We start from the raw sequence: 13,248 nt of genomic DNA on the forward strand, positions 1-13,248 counted from the left end.
TATCTATAGTACATGAAGACCATAAGCAAATGTTTGTTTCAGTGTGGTTCTGCCTTGAACTGCTTTTTGGCATGATTTATTTTTTATTTCCAATTTTACTTTTCATCCATATGTAAATTTTGCCATGTTTTACTTGCTGTACCATCCCCCCTTCCCTTATTTTATTTTTCAGTGTCCATGTTTTATATATCCTGGGCTTTTTCTCTCTAGTTAATTCAGCCATCCGCTACTATTTTCTTGGCTCTGTAACTCTTGTTTCCCCCCCCTCCCCATCCTCCCCCCTGCACCCCCTGTAATTTTAAACATTCAGTTTCCTTGTAGATCAATGAAGATAAATACAACATTGATTTTGGATGAAAAAGGCAGTTGAGTGTTTGTGTGTCGTAGCCAGCGCTGTTGACTCGAGGCTAATGGTTTATTGACGGCTGGGAGGAGGCAGCTGGCAGGAGGGGCTGCTGCTGGGAGAGGGGTTTTGGTTCTGCTTGTGAATCTTTTTTCCCTGGTGCTGGGAGAGGGATTTTTGGTTCTGCTTGTGAATCTTTTTTCCCTGATGCTGGGAGAGGGATTTTTGGTTCTGCTTGTGAATCTTTCCCGGCAGAAGGACCGTGGCCCATCGCATGCCCGGAGGCCGCCGCTGTGGCGATCAGGATTTGGGGAGCGGGGCGGTGCTCCCCTGGCTCTGCAGCTCCTCACCCCACAACACTGGGGCACCTCAGGCTCTGCACACCGTGGGCTGATCCCACGTCTGCTGCCAGGGGGGAAGAAGGACAGAAAAGGAAGCAGAGCCCCTGTGCAGCAGCTCGTTTGAAGGGATCGCGCTGCCGGCATCGCTCCGGGAAGGTTCTCGCCTCGAGCGCTGTTCTCCACTTGCCTTCCCATTTGCTTCCCCAGCTTCTCCCGTAGGCTGAGAGCAGCCATCTGCAGGGGGATGGAACGGTGCCCCAAGCCCCCCTCGTGCTCAGGGACTGATTTAACGGTGGGTGACTGTGCTTTAACAGCATGTTACAGCTTCTGGTTGTAAGTTTGCGTGTGACTAAATTACTGAGCATAAAAAAATAAAATGAAATAAAATAGCAGGGTCCTTAATCTCATGAAAGGAGGCTTAAAACAAAATAGGCATTAAAAATCAGCACCTGCTCTCCCAGCTGAAATTGGAGGAACATAGAACACATGGTGGATGTGAAAAGCGTGTTGGACTCAGCAGAAAGATATTCATAATGCTGGCTCAGGGGGGTTGTAATTCTCCCAGTGCCAGTGTCCAACATGGGATCTTTCCTGACACCACCACTAACACGGACCTGCATAAATGAGCCTCCCTAACCTCTGTTAGAGTCCATAGCTGCATCTTCCTGATGTGGGTAACTGTGAGCAAGGAGGTTGTTACTGCACACTTAAAAAAAAAAAACAAAACAAAACAAAAATGAACTGTACCTTTTGGAAGCATTTGGTCTGTGTACGATTTAAAAAGTGAGCATTAAATCAATGCCATGCTCCCCTGGCATTCCTGAAGGATTGCTTATTGCAACCACCCCGGTGCCAGAAGAATTCATCATGACTGATGTGGTGGTGGTCTGAATATTAAAAGAAAATCAGCGGTTTGCCAGTTGCTGTATTAGGAGGCATTGCTCTCACGCCTGCGGAGGATGACCCATCAATAATGCTGCACTACAGTGGGATTCCTGTGGAATTACGCAGTGTCGAGTATCAGCCTTCTCACAAAATGGTTCATCGTGATTAATGGTATTATTACCTAAACAGAGAAACTAATTAATTCAGCCTTATTCCTTTAAGCCACCCCAGCTGAGCTGCCTTCTGCTAAAAGAACTGATACAGAAGGACTTCCTGGGTTTTAGGCATTTCTACCACTGTTCAGCTTTCATTTTGTGCCGTTTTTACCATTTTTATTTGACTTTTGGCTGTCTCCCTAGAGACTTCCCTCAGTCACAGAGGAAGGGTGGAATTTAGCAAACAAATGATGGCGGGAGGAAGAGGATGGGATTTGGAAGGCTCATTGCTTGCCTTAGGCAACCTACTTTTAAAAAGATACTCAGGAAGCCATAAGGAGAGAGACTAGTGCATGCACTTGCATTATTTTTGTCCAAAATGCCACGGGCCGCTGCAGCTCGGTGGAAGGAGATGTGTGCAGCCACCTCAGTTAATGGGAACCAGTCTTAGACAAGTCAATAAAATAAACAAATAGCCAGGATATCATGGAGTGAGGGAAAAAGCCAGTCTGTAAAGCTGTAACGAATCCTCAGATCACTTGTCAAAAATATTAACTGTTCCTTGACAAAAAGTTCTAGTGCTTCCCTAAAAAGCCAGCTTTATTGCCTAAAATAAGCATATGGGAATTGTCCATTCATGTGCATACCATAAATATTTAGAGTTAGCTGTTGGTGACCTGGAGTTAGACAGAGGGTTGGTGCAGGGAGCCCAAGGACTCGGCAGCAGGCTGAGCTTCCACCTCCAGGTCTGCAGCGCCAGCATCACCCCGGCCCAGAGGAGGGAAAGACAAGAAGCCAACTAGTCAGGAATGCAATATCCTGAGAGCTTAGGGAAGAGTGAGACACACCAGCTGTCCTTTGGCCAGGCCAGCAAGTGCCAGAGTGGGAACAGAGGTAGAGCAGGGGTGTGCAGCTCAGGCTGGAGCCGGGAAGCCTTTGGTGGTGGGGAAAACAGGGTTTGTGTTTTCTTTGGCTTGTGCCAAGCAAAAAAAGGGAAACCTTTCCCTTACATCCTTCAGGAGATTCCTTTTGCCAAAGTCTTAGGAATGCAGTTGCGCTGCAGTGTTGGGGAATTTTGGTAATGGTCTGGTGAGACCAAAGTGGCATCACCCGTCGCCAAAACCTGGGCGTCCCCACGCCAGCACCCCTTACAGAGCTCTCCTCAGTGCTTCTTGGTGCCCCTCTGCACGTGCAGTTTGCTTTGGGGAGAGCCTAAGGAAATAAATGGGGCTTTGGCAAGCAAATTCAGCACTTTTGGCCAAATCCTGGGGAGGTGGTAGCCCAGGGCTTAGCTCAGGAACGTGGTACTTTGGAAATAATGTGGCAGGCGCCGGGCTCAGCCTTTAACAGGGTGTCACTGTGGGCACGGCAGCCGTGTCCAGAGCTTCTGCCTCATGTCCATCTGTGCCCAGCGAGATGGCACCCCCCTGCTAAGGCCCCAGCTCTTTCATACCACCGAGATCAATACTTTGTCAGGAAAATGCCTTTCCCAGCAGCGCAGAGTATTATGTGAAGCAGAATGAAAAGCAGGGAGCGGGGGAAGGCTGCAAGCGGGCCTAAATTACAGGCTCCCGTTTCTGAACATAATGGGGGAAAAGAAAAATCAAATGATGTTTTGAAGTTTAACTTGGAAAATATTTTTCCAAGGCCTTTGAGGGATGCGTGTGTGAAGTATAAAGGTCGTCTCCCCTCATCCCAGCCCCTGCTGCTGCGGCACAGCTGGAGGCTCCCTCGCAGCGGCTGGGACCTCCTTGCAGGTGTCGGCGTGGCAATTTCTTTGTCTTCTCACAAAAAACCTTCTGCTCCATTAAGCTTCCCTAATTGCTGCATTTATCATCAGCCATTTTCTGCTTGTTCTCTTCCTCACTCAGCGAGGATGTGTCAAAATAGAGATCCCCCCGCCGTCCCTCCCGCCGGGCAGCTCCGCTGCTCAATTGGCCGTTCAGCAGCAGGTCCCTCATTACCGCCCGTGTGTCACACACATCGCGGCTGCGCCGGCCGTGTCAGGCCCTTTGCCCGAGCCTTGATAAACAGATGAAAGGAGAAAAATACAGGGCTTATTTTTCTACTCAAAACCCAGCCAGCTTCATCCTCCCTCTCCGGCTCCTGCTAGGAAGTCACGCAGCGAACTGCAGCTGCCCGCAGCGGGGTGAAGGCCTCCATCTCCCCCCACGGCAGGGTGGGGAGCAGAGGATGTGTTTGACACCCAAAGGAGCCAGGACCCAGCTCACACCTCACACCAGTGGCAGGAGGAACCCTGGAAGAAAAGCACTGCTCAGCAGGGGCAGGCAGGGTCCTGCTGCTGCTCTCCAGAGTTGTTGTTGTAACACACAAAGTTGTAATTAGCTCTTCTGCAGCGTTTGCTCACAGTTTCATCCAAACACTTTTGTTAATAAATATTATTATTATTTCAGGAAAAGGAAAAACAAGACGCTGAAGGAAGTGACCAGCTTTTCAAAAATGCTCCTTTCCCTACCGCAGCCTCCCCTTCTCTCCAGCATTCCCAGCCGATGGAGAACCAGAGCCCAGCGATGCTCCCCAGACACGCTGGAGGTGGTGGGATCACTCAGAGGAAATTGCAAAGCAGAAGAACTCTGCAAATCCAAACTCAAAGTGCTGGCCAGTGAGAAACACAGCGCTGGGGAACTAGTTTGGGGAAGCTTTCAGGTTTCATTATTCAAAACTCTTTCTTTTCGAGTGCTATAAAAAAGCCTCCTCCTGTGGAGGGAACAAAGGAAAAGGGATTAATTTTATGGGGCTTTTTCCAAAACTGAGGTGGTTCAGGATTTTTGGTTTGTTAATGGACATCTAAGAAAGTACTGAGAGTGAAAAATGTCTGACAAGGGAACCTCATCTGAGGGGTGATTTGCACAAAGGCCCTTTGGTCAGGGGAGGTGGTAGTGCCATAAAACATACTGTTATGGCTTCCATTTCAAAGAAACCCACCTTACCTCTCAGCACATACCACTGGTGGCCCTGAAAAGCCTAAAAGCTGTGCACTGCTGTCATGGGGCTCTGCAGGCTAGCCATGCATCTGCAGCTGGGAAAGCAGGGATTGAAAGCAGCCCAACTATTGAAGGAATTAATTCAGCTGCTGGGGCTGGCTCTGGAGGTCACGCTCGGCCAGATCAGCCTTTCCCAGAGCTCAGCGTTTTCTGCCATGTCCTATGGAGTTTCACTAGTCCAACTCTGCAGAATTTAAAGGTTAAGCCTCAGGCACGACATAACTACTTTCTGGTCAGATAGAGAATCAATACCGACACATCGGGGCACTGGGCTGCCAATGGCCCATGCCCAGGGCACAGCAGAGTGACAGGAGGAAGCAGATCCCCCTCCCACCTGGGTCTGCAAAAGCCAGCCCAGCCTGTCTGGACCGTCACTGACAGATCCTGTGGCAAAGGCACTGAACAGTTTTTCCGCACCCTGTCTCCAATGTGTTCACTGGATGACTTCACGCTGCCAGACATGGCCAAAAATGTGCCTCTGTGAACTAATGAATTGGTTTAATTGTCTGCCAAACCTGAGAGCAGCCAAAAGTAACAAATTAAAGTTTACAATCCTGTGGTCTCATTTACAAGGGGATAATACAGCAACTGTTTATTTTGTGAGATGTTGGAGTGAGTCGGAAGAAAATTACAGCCCCTATATAATATTAATAATCATCATCATCATAAAAATACTTTTAATAGGAAACACCGATGGTTGTTTTGCTCCGCTAAGTTGCACTATTGTTCCAGCCCGTCTGGCTGCCAGCTCACAGGGCAGGGGTGCTGGTCCCCTGGAGGCAAAGCTGCCTTCACAGCCACAGCAGCTCACAGCAGTGCGAGAGTTTAACAATCACCGTGGCTGTAGCGTGGCAGCACCCATGGGAGGATCCACGGATGATGCTTTACAGGGCCACAGAAAGAGCTCCAGGGGAGGAAGGAGATGCCAGGGTGCCTGGAGGCTGCTGGGAGACTGTGGCTGATGTCCCCAGCCCAGAAGGAACAGGCTGGGCAGGGAGGTGGGAGCAGCAGCTCTGCAGTTTTTGGAAGACGTGCAAGCCACCCCCTTTGCCAAGGGATGGAGCTGCAAGATCAGCCCGGATCTCCCCAGCGGCCGTGTCCCCAGGCAGGAGGGGGAGCCCAGCAGGCCCAGGGCTGTTCAGGGACATGCTACTGCTGCCCCAGTACGTGCCCCAGGAAGACCCCACTGCCAACTGGTGTCAGCTCCCAGCCCGGCGGGACGGCGGCTCCGCTCCTGCTCCTCGCCTGGACAGGGACCCGCTGTGACACTGCCAGGGCAGGGGCAGGAGCTCCTGGGCTGGGGACAACCAGGAGCCCAGCACTGCAGTGGGTGCTGGCACGGGCTCAGACACCACCAGCCAGTGACCAAGACGACCCCCTTGCCATCAGTGGGTAATTCCAGGCTTTCAGCCTGTTTCAAGGCACTGCCTCAGAAGCCCCAGCTGCATCTTCCCTCGTGCTCGGGTGGCACATGAAAATGTCCACGGGGCTCCCCTTGGCCCTGGCACCCCATTCCCTCCAGCCACAGGCTCCAGACAGGTGGGGACTTGCAAGAGCAGCTCTGGGATGAGGGAGGGTCCTAAACACGGGAAAACTGCCTGACCTGGCTCATGCTTTCTGCAGAGCAGATGAGGCCCACGGGAGGCTCAGCAGCCGGGTGAGCGGCTGTGTCCCCAAAGGAGCTGAACGGGAACGTGAGAGGGGGAAAAATAAATAAATACGTCCCTACATCCCCCTGAAATGAACCCCTCCCCATTCAGCCATTTCCCTTTATTTCTTCCTTTTAGAAGCGAGGTTATCGGGTCTAACATCACATCCAAACATTTCAGCACTAGCATTATTCGGGATGCTCCAAGGTCAGCGCCTGCAGCTGTAAACTCATTAGTCTTGTCTTTTGTGAGAGAAGAAAGCCTCTTCATTCCTCTCTCGCCCCCTTCCCCCCTAATTAAAATTAAAGTATTTCCTGGCCAAAAGTCATTTCTGCATTCATTCATCTCAATTCTTTTCTGTTTGGATAAACCACCTTCTGGTACTCCCAGGGTGTTATGTATACAAACTATAAACTCTAAATGGTCCTGCAGTGTGTTATGACTGGCCTAAAGAGCTAAAGCAGGCTCCGAAAAAAAGTGGTTCTTGGCAACGCTGTGTATGGAGTTCAGGCTCATCAGTCATATGCAATTAGAGATTAAAAGTGCTTGATGGACTATAGGGGAGACCAGCACAGAGGGAGATTAGGAATGTAGGAGAAAAAAGGCAAACAAAAGCTTTTATCTCGGTGCAGCAGTTGCCACTACAAAAGCAGGGATGGAAGGACAGTCCCCTTTTTCCGGAGGCAGGGTGGCCTTTGCAGGCTCTAGGGCCCGGCACGCTGATCACAGTGCCCATCTCTGTCCTGGTGACCACCCACAGCTCCAGCAGGGTGATGGGAGTCCTCCGGGACCACCGGGGCTGGTTGTTGCCCAGGCAGGGGGCTCAGGAAGACCAGACTTGGGAGGAGCCTCATGCTGCACCCAGGCTTTCCAGGTCCCACTGCCAGCTGCCCACAGGCACAGTGCCTGGCAAACCAAACCCCCCAGCTGCTGGCAAGGCCAATCTGCCCAGAACAGAGGCACCTGGGAAGCATCAGGAGCCTGAAGCACTTATAGGGATGGGGAGGGAACAGGAGCTCTTTTTCACTTGTGCTCTGTGCAGGGGAAAGGTGTGATCAGCGCTTCGGAGCACGGTGACCACCACTGATAAACTCCTTCCTACAGTATCAGCAGACACAGGTGAGACTCACTGCCCTGTGACCTTCTTGGTGAGGCTGAGAGTGTCAACCCTTGAAAAGCCAGGAGCCTTCCCTTCTTTCCGTGCCCACAACACAGTTGTCCTTCCATGCATTTGCTTTTCCTACCCACACTTAACAAGAGAGACAGGGAGAGCTGGGAGGCACTTGGAAGGAGCCTGAAGGAAGGAGCTGACTCTTTATGGGGTTTCATTATAGAAGTCTCAATCAGCCATTAGAGGTTCATTTAAATGGGTTTTCTTGAGCATTAATAGGCTGCAGTAGTGCATTCATAGCCAGCTTTCCTCAGGTTTTGCAGAAAGTGGTATAAGTGGGTTTCTTCAAGTACATGTGATTGCTCATAGCCGCTGAAGCTGATTTGAATCACTTGCTACCAGGCTCACCAATTTAGCCTGATAAATTGTGCGTTATTAAATGGGGAAGGGAACAAAGCTGTGTTCTCCTGGAGAAGAAAATGCAGGATTTCTCATCAATGAAGAATGATTCCTCTCATCAGCACCGTCTGAAAAAGGCCATAATGAGCCATTTGCACCCGAGAGCAAAAGCCTTCAGTCTCCTACATTTCCGATCAGTCCTCCTGCTCCAAGATTCGATGGGTTCTGCCTGGAGCCAGCCATGAGGGCAGGGAAATCTGACCAGCAGTGCTACATGTTTAGGTAAAAATGTGCTTATATCAGTGCTCCTTGGCCACTCACCAGCCACCAGTCCTATGCTCTGTACCAGTGGCTCTGCAGACTGTGCATGAAAAGGGATTCAACCCTTTGCCCCAAGCATTAGTTTGCTACAGAAGCAAACATACTTGGAAGGCTTTTCACTTTGCATTGGGTGGAAAGCATTTGCCATGCAGGAAATAACCATCTGACTCTGGGAAGATGGTCTCACTCACCCACACAAGCTGCTCACCAGTCAAATGGTGATCACACAGGAGGTCGTGGAGCTGGGGCTTGGGAAGGGACTGGTCTCCATTACTGTTGTAATGAAAATATTATTTTGATGTTCTGAAATGCATTTTAGGGAGTTTCAAACCAGACCCCAGCTGCAACAGTGACTGGGTATGCAAATAACCCACTCTGTTTGGATGACACTGAAGTATAATTAGTGTTTTTAATATACTGCATAAGTACGAGGCTTGCTGGATCCCACTGCTCCATCAAGACTGGCATCCTGCTTAAGTGTCCCAGCATGCAGGGGGCTGTATAATCAGGTACCACACTGTGTTCCCACGTAAGCACCGGGGTTATTAATGCTCTGCTGTGTGACAGCCCAGCCCTGTGCTCAGGCCGTGTGCAGGACCCCCTGGGATCCTGGCACCACGCACTCAGACTCGTGGCCTGATGGATGGACTCGTGTTAATGAGCTCCGAAGGGAACCACATGGAGCCCTCCTTGCTGGAGGCACAAGCCTCTGAGGGAAGGAGTTAAAAGGGGGCAAAAAAGAACAGTAGAGAAAAAGGAGAGACTCCAGATAGCTCCTTTGGGGATGTGAGGGTTGTGCTTGATTAAAAGCAGTGCTTTATGAAAATGTTATTTGCTATGCTTGGAAGATGACATTCAGTGCAATAACAGTGTACAGCAAACCTAATGTGGTCCCTGTGGAAAGGGCTGGGGTGTGTGCCTGTGAATGCATCCTACCCCCTTATCTTTGATCCCTTCTCTGCAGTAGCTGGATTTTTTCCTCCTGGTGCTGGGAGGTTCCATTTTCTCCCAGATACGTAGGCATCCTTGCTCTGTGGCAGTGTGCAAGGAAAGAAGCAGAAAACCTCTTTGATGAGGAGATTCTCACCAGCAGAGAACTGTGACTGCCTCTCTGGGAGACACGGATGACGGGTACCCACATCTCAACCCTCAAATCCTGTCCTGAACTCACAGGGTGTATTTGTTTTGGACACCAGCAGCTTGGCTACAGCAGCACAGCTGGAATGAGCCTTTCAGAAGGTGATGCACAGATCTATTTCCAAGTAGTTTGCACTAGACTTTGTCTGGATGTGTTTGGTTTTTAATGTTTTCCCAGGACACTTGTAAATTTTTTATTTCTGCTGAGAGCAGGAGAAACTAGCTGCTGTGCACAGAATAAAGTTGATTGTCTACAAAGTTTAATGCTGTTTTCTTGCTCTATTATTTGGCCGTTCTGTGTTTGTGCAAAACTGGTTTAAAGCTCACTCAGAGCTCCTGGGCTGTGCAAGGAAGAGAAGGGGGAAAAGTTATTTCTCTGCTCTGCCAAAACATACAAAATTTTATGTACCATGATGGAAAGTTGAGGTGAAAAGGGCTGGATCTGAGACAAGAAACATTTCTTTAATTTTCTCTACTTTTTTTAACAGGATTTGCTGTTGCTTTGAAAGCCTCCTGCTATTTTACAGGCAATAAAAAAGAGAGACTGAAAACATTTATTTCCTGAGACCTGCTTGTTTCTTGAGCTCTGTTAAACTGAGCTTGCCTAGCAAAGGAAGGAACAGCATGAGCCCAGTGGACCCTTCACACAGCTGGGGAGGGCACAGTTTGCCTGCCTGGCCCTAGTGACTGAAAGCTTTGCTCTGCTTTGCAGCCCTTGTGCTGTGCCCTGTGCTGGGCAGCCCTGGGAGCCCCTGAGGATGGGACACACGAGCCCCAGGGGCTGGGATGGCCGGGCAGGTGAGCAGGGTGACACCTCTGTCTGCATCTGTGACTGCTCTTGGCTCATGGAAGGGTGAAGGTTCTACCCAGGCAGACACTGCTGGCTGCAGTGACACCCCCTGCTCAGCCCCAGGGCCAGGCAGTGCCTCCCCAAGGGCTGGGAGGGGTTACAGGGAGAACAGAGCCTCGGGTCTGACCCATCTCCCCAGGTCAAAGAGGCACAGGGGCTTCCTCCTGGGGCACAGCCTGTGCCCAGGGCTCCAGCAGGATGTGACCCTGTGCTCCCAGTGAGTCTGTGCCCAGGGCCCCAGCAGGATGTGACCCTGTGCTCCCAGTGAGTCTGTGCCCAGGGCTCCAGCAGGATGTGACCCTGTGCTCCCAGTGAGTCTCAGCTGTTGGCAAGTCCAGGTCACGGACATGAAGGTCAAACCTGCAGCTTTAGTGTTCACAGACCAGTTCAGAAGCATATGCTGTAAATGAGAGGATGTATGAAATCAAAAATATTTTCATGTGATTCTCATACAATTTTAGCCTTCCTTTGACCCACAGCTTTACTTTCACTTACTGCCATTGTTTTTGGCTGAAAATTACAAAGCTGAAAGAGCATCTGTTCCAAATAATGCTGGTCAGGCTTCTGGATAACAGCTTGGCAGCTTCCTGCCAGGAGCAGTTGCTGTGGCTTCTTGATTACTCTTAAGATGTGTTCAGTGTTTTGAAGAGGATAAGGAAGTATCATGAGGAAGATAGGAACTGTTTGTTTGTAGAAAGCCTGGATACCAAAGGCCTAAACATCTTAACTAGGGTATGTTGAAAAACTACATTGTTCAGGTGAAATTCTTTATGGAGCAAAAACACCATACAGCCTTTAAAGAGCATTAATCAAAGCTACTTCTTTGGGGAAAAAAAAAATTGTATCCAATACTAAATGAGTACACAACAGGAGCAACTGGGAGGCAACTGCTGGGCTTTTCTTTTTAGTCATTGTCCATTTCAAGATATTTATTAGCAAAGGTGTCAGAGGAGTACAGCCACAAGTTGTACAGAAGCTAGTATTTTAACTTCTAAACAGAAAAAATAAATTAAAATAAAACCCATTGGTGAGTTTGTGACTTCATCTCTCCCACAGCAGTAGCTGGAGACTGGGTTACTGAGCCTGCAAGCCAGGGGGTTGCTGATGGAATCTTGTGTACACAGCTCCTGTGCTGGTCTGCACTGCTGCCAGATGGAAGTGCACAGCAGGTTCCTTGTGTTTCCTGGGATGGGGTAAGAAGATCTAGTTTTGTCCTGATTTACTTGCTTCCTGGTTTCTCTGGTATCTTGGATGACTCTTGTTTGTGAACATGTTTCTGAGGATTTTTTTTCTCTCCTCTCCCTTGGTTCTGACTATTCCCTAGCTCACAGTACTTTTCTATTATCTGTTCAGCTGGCTGAACTGGAGATTAAATGGAGTAAAAAGTTATTACATTGAAAAAAAAAAAAAAAAGAAACTTCTAATTTTTTTAGCTGAATTTCCTTGACTAAATTATGTAGAGTTTTTATTTGCTATAGCTGGTCCCCAGGCTCCTGACTAATGGTGCAAAATGTTAATGGATCCTCTCACTTTCGTGTGCTCTTCCACCCACCCCCAACAAATATTGTGGTCTGTCCACCCTGTTTTTGGGGTGATTTTTTTTTAAAGGCTCTGCTTCCCCACCATAATACCAGTGCAGCTCCTTTAGTGCTGGCACACATGGGCCATGTGGTTACCCTGGGCTGCCTAAATCTCTACCCTAAATTTCACAGGATGCAGATTATCAAAGAAATGATAAGAGGGAAGTCAGCCAGATTGCCACATCTGTGTGAGAGAGGGTCACTAATTTACACCTCTGTGTAAATAAATATTTTCTTGCAATCACACTGCTAAGCCTGAAGGTAGACAGCTGAGTCTTTGCAGGATAAAACTGATATTGCAATGTTGGGCTATGAAGCAGCCCTGCAAAAAGTGGGTTCTTGGGATTTTATGGGGAAGCAGAATGAAGCATGCCAAGAGGTTTTGGCCAAAGTGGATGACTGATGGTTACAACCTCCTCTGGAGTGTTTGGAGCATGGGAATAAACAGAGCTTCCTTGGCAGAGACCAGCCCTGAGTTAGGGACAGATACAGGGTGGGAGAGAGACTTTGGGATCACTTGCCCAAAGCACCATCTCCCACTAATTAGCAGGAAGGTTTCCATGTGCTGTACATTCCGAGAGGCTTTGCTTGGCAGCCCTGTCAGTCACTCCCAATGCACTCTAAGGAGGGAAATTTGGGCTGTTTATAAGTCTTTGTTGCCTGCTGTGCATTGAGCACAGGCTTTTGCATCTGCTGGTGCACCAGGGGAGTGCTCTGGGGGCTGTTTTGCTTTGTGGTGGGGGTGGCACGTGAACAGCTGGCAAAGCTAAGCCATGTCCCTCCCACTCCCGTGTGCTGGAGAGGCTGAAACCTTGCTGAAATGTTCATTTTTCTAACACCCTGCAAGACATGACACAGCCCTGCATTCTGGGGCCTGTCATGCACAAGCCAGCTGCAGGTGGCGAGAGGGCAGATTACAACAGCATCACTGCAAATCTTTGTAGGCTTTTCTGGCATGGGAATAAGCCCAATTTTTCCCTGGGTTTTCCATGAAATGAAGTTCAATATTCCCAGGGCGGTGAAAAGCAAAAAAGCCCAAACAAACAAACAAAAAAAACCCAACCCTAACATAAATTATAATATAAGGCACTTGTTATTCCCCAGACCATGCATTATGAATGTAGAAACCCACAATTTGAGCTGCACTTTCAAGACACTGCTCAGAAAGCTTAAGCAGAGCACACACACACAAAAAAAGTAATTGCATGGGTCTGACATCCCCAGCAACCTCAGCCTGCCCCTGCAGTGACCTACAGAATGACCACAGATTTGTGGTTTAGGCCTGATTACATCAAACTGAGCCTTCCTGAGCTAATGGAGCAGGGAGGGGGTGTTTTGTTTGGTTTGCTTTCCCCTTTGTGGCACTGCTGTGGGCAGTTTTGGTGCGAAGCAGCTGGACAAAGTGGCCCAGAGGTGCTTTGCAGCCACAAAACATTTCCACAGGGACGTGGAAATCATCAGAGTTAAAACCA

Source organism: Manacus candei, unplaced genomic scaffold (assembly GCF_025592945.1).
Source record: "Manacus candei isolate 608988 ecotype Guabito, Panama unplaced genomic scaffold, ASM2559294v1 h1tg000103l, whole genome shotgun sequence".
In the NCBI taxonomy this organism is placed as follows: domain Eukaryota; kingdom Metazoa; phylum Chordata; class Aves; order Passeriformes; family Pipridae; genus Manacus; species Manacus candei.